Here is a 3,741-nt window from a genome sequence, read left to right on the forward strand (position 1 = left end):
GGAGAGTTAGAGAGGTACCTTTCGAAGTGTATAGACTGAGGTGGAGGATATGTTGAGAAACAAGAACTTATTTTGATATTTTTGTTTAACAAGGTTTTCTATATTTTGTAGCAATACTTTTTGACATATCCTCAACTACACACATAAGACTACAGCAGCTCAGAAAAGCAAACAATCGGTCCAAATACTTGTGACTTTTTCATGTTCAACACTGTGATCAATATATAGGAATCCCTAATTAATAAATAACTCAGCTATAAAACCAAATGAGTAAAGATCATCAACAACAAAAACCTCTGAGTAATTTTAACAAGTTACTTAAGTCCAGTCTCAGTATTTTCTCTGTAAAACAGGTTAAGATAATATTTTTGTAGTACCTACCACTGGGTCTGGCAGATAGCCAAGATTAAATAAATATTTGTTCAATGAATAAGCAAATGGAATTTGATGGACTTTGAAGCCTAGTAAGAGTGTTATCTAAAGAGAAAAGAATTTCTACTTTGGTTTAAAACAGAGGTTGGCAAATCCAGTCTGCTACCTGGTTTTGAATGGTGCACAGCAAAGTGTGGTTTTCATATTTTTAAATGGTTATTATGTAACCAAACCAAACTCACTGCCATTGAGTCCATGCTGGCTCATAGCGACCCTGAGGGTGGGTTTCTGAGGCTGTAACTGTTTGCTGGAGTAGAAAGCCCAGTCTTTCTCCCGTGGAGCTGCTGGTAGTTTTGAACTGCCGACTATGCAGATTGCAGCCCAACATGTACCACGGCACCACCCTATATAGTAACCTTGATTTTTACTGTTGCAGCCCAACATGTACCACAGCACCACCCTATATAGTAACCTTGATTTTTACTGCTGACCTCAAAAACTCAAATATTTACAATTTGGTTAATCTCTAGTTTAGAATAAGGGTTGGCATAACTACAGTATTAAAACAACTTGTAAAACTTTGAAATATAATCACACATGCTTTAATATAAGACTTATAGAAAAGGCTGTATAAAACTCAAATAGGGGAAGAAAAAAAAAGCAACCAGAAGTCATTATGAAGTCACGTTTTAAAAAAGGCATAAGTATCCCTTCCCCCCTCCCCTCCCTGAACAATTCAGGGAAGGGTATTAAGAGGAAGCCTTTATGGGGAGGAAGGAGTGGGAAGGCAGAACTGGAAAGTCCCAGCTTGAGTGAGCTGGGGCCCATGGATCCATGGGGGGCAAGGGGAGGATGTCCCAGTGCTTGACATCAGAGCCTAAGTGAATGGTTAATTGTATGTTATCAACCTGACTAGGTTATAGTGCCTACTTGTCTGGGAAAACACTAATTAGTTGTTGCATGAAGCAATTACATGTGATTAAATCTACTGGCCTCCAGTAAAGCAGATTACCGACCATAATACATGTGGTGGGCCTCAATCTGTTGAAGGCCTTAAACCACAGGTTCCCAAACTTATTTGGCTTATCACCCCCTTTTCAGAAAAAAAAAATTTACTAAGCACCTCTCTGGCAACTAAAAGCTTTTGTAATATATAGCGCATAATCCAGGATAAAGTGTAGGTATCGGCTTTGGTAAGCCCCCTCCCCCCAATCTGGATCATTCCTGTAGCCCACTCCCACCAGGGGCGTGGGGCTCAATATCACCAACTTTGGGGAACACTGCCTGAAAGTCAAAAGAGGTGTTTTCCAAGGCTGTGTTCGGCTTCCAGATTATAAATAGATATTTAAACCTATGGGATTTGGGAAACCAGTCTGTATCCATGAGCCAACTTGTATGTGCCAAGGTCCTGAAGTATATCAATCAATCAGTTTGTGTGACACAAAAAGAAGGGCATCTGTCCGTTTGTAGAAGAAAGGGAGGGAGGTAACAGCCCCAATGGGAGACGGGCCACCTACAAATGCACTGGCCATCACATGGAAGCCAGATTTCTCCTGAGCAGGAAAGAGGCACAGACAGGGCATGAAAGAGAAGTAGAAGGAACCCCCTGGGGCTGGATGGGAGTGGGAGGCGCTGGTGTGAAGTCCCGGTTTTCCAGAGCTGTTGGAAGGTGCTACTGAGTTTGTTCTGACTCACAGTGCCCTTACGTTTAACACAATGAAATCCTGGGGGGTCCTGCACGGTGCTATCTTTGCTGTATTTGAGCCCATTGTATTAGTTCCTGTGTTAATCGTACTGTTGAATACTAACCATTTTTCCACTGACCGTCTATTTTATCAAGCATGAATACATAAATATGGGTATCCTGTGTTTATATGTTTCTAAGCACATATATTTACTCTATGTGTGTGTGTGTGTGTGTGTGTGTGTCTATATAAATTCTCTAGTTCTATCCATTGAGAGGGCGTGTGCACATCAATCCCTCAACAGCAATGAGAAAACCTGGCACTCAGATCTTGTTTTTAAAATACCATTCTCCAATGACTTCTCCAGAGAAATGGCTGATTCCAGGGCCTGAGGGAAAAGGACACAGAAGCCGGTCTGAAGAAATTTCCACTGGTCAAATCAAGAGCCACTTAAACATCAAATAAATACCAACAGGGCTGTATCAGAGTATGCTGAATAAATAGATAACCCCGAGCTTCGAGGTTTGGTTAGTTTCAAGCCCCAGTAGATAAAAGGAAACCAAACTCATTGCTATCAAGTTGAAGCCAGCTCATTGCAAGCCTAGAACTGCCCCTGCACATTCCCAAGAGTGTCACTCTTTACAGGAGTAGAAAGCCCCGCCCTTCTCCTAGAGAGCAACTGGTGGTCTCCAACAGCTGACCTCGAGGTTAGCAGGCCAGCTCATGAACCACTATACCACCAGGGCTCTCAAATGTTCAGGCAAACGAGTTTCTCAGTTTCCACTTTCAACTACTCTGCAAATTTGTGATTGTTTAAAATAGTCCATTTCCCCCTAGACTATATTAAATGCAGACAGGCTCATTTAAGGCAATTCTTACTATGCCAAACCAAAAGCCATTATCCACAGTTAATTCAGTCAAAAAAAAACAACTGCCTCCAATCTCATATAAGAAACAAACATGCAGAAAACAAATTCCATAGGCAAAGAGAAACTGAATTATATAAAAGGCAAGCAGGAGAAGTAACCCCCAGTCCCAATACTCAACCACAAGATAAACTTCAATCATTGGAGTGACATTATTTCAAGAACTGGGGATGGGGAGAGAAGTCCTTAATACATGAGTGTCCTGTAAATTCTAGTGAAAAAATACGATGTGATTTATTTTCCTGAAATTCCTTAAAGTGTTACTTCAGAAGAAAATATGACAAGGTTTTACCATCTAACACAGTGGTTCAATGCCACGACCCTTCAATACAGCTCCTCATGTTGTGGGGATCCCCCAACCATAAAATTATTTTCGCTGCTACTTCATAACTGTAATTTTGCTACTGTTATGAATCAGGGGACCCCTGTGAAAAGGTCGTTCGACCCCCAAAGGGGTTGGGACCCACAGATTGAGAACTGCTGATCTAATACTTCTTTGCATTAGCATTTATTATTTCTGATTGTAATCTTCAGTATGATGCCTGGCTCACAGTTTTTGGTCAAGAATATTTACTGAATAATTAACCTCTATAAGCAAACGTTTCTATGTACCATCAAAGCCTCCGTTATAGTTTTCCATCCTACCCACCCCTGTGCAATAGCGTGGGCTCAGCTTCTCCTCACCTTTTCTCTATGCCCCTCATCCTACAAATCCTGCCTCAGTTATTTCCACTGCTTCTACACTCAATTCAGACAAT

Source organism: Echinops telfairi, unplaced genomic scaffold (genome assembly GCF_000313985.2).
Source record: "Echinops telfairi isolate 266 unplaced genomic scaffold, ASM31398v2 ScPeMD7_2;HRSCAF=8, whole genome shotgun sequence".
In the NCBI taxonomy this organism is placed as follows: domain Eukaryota; kingdom Metazoa; phylum Chordata; class Mammalia; order Afrosoricida; family Tenrecidae; genus Echinops; species Echinops telfairi.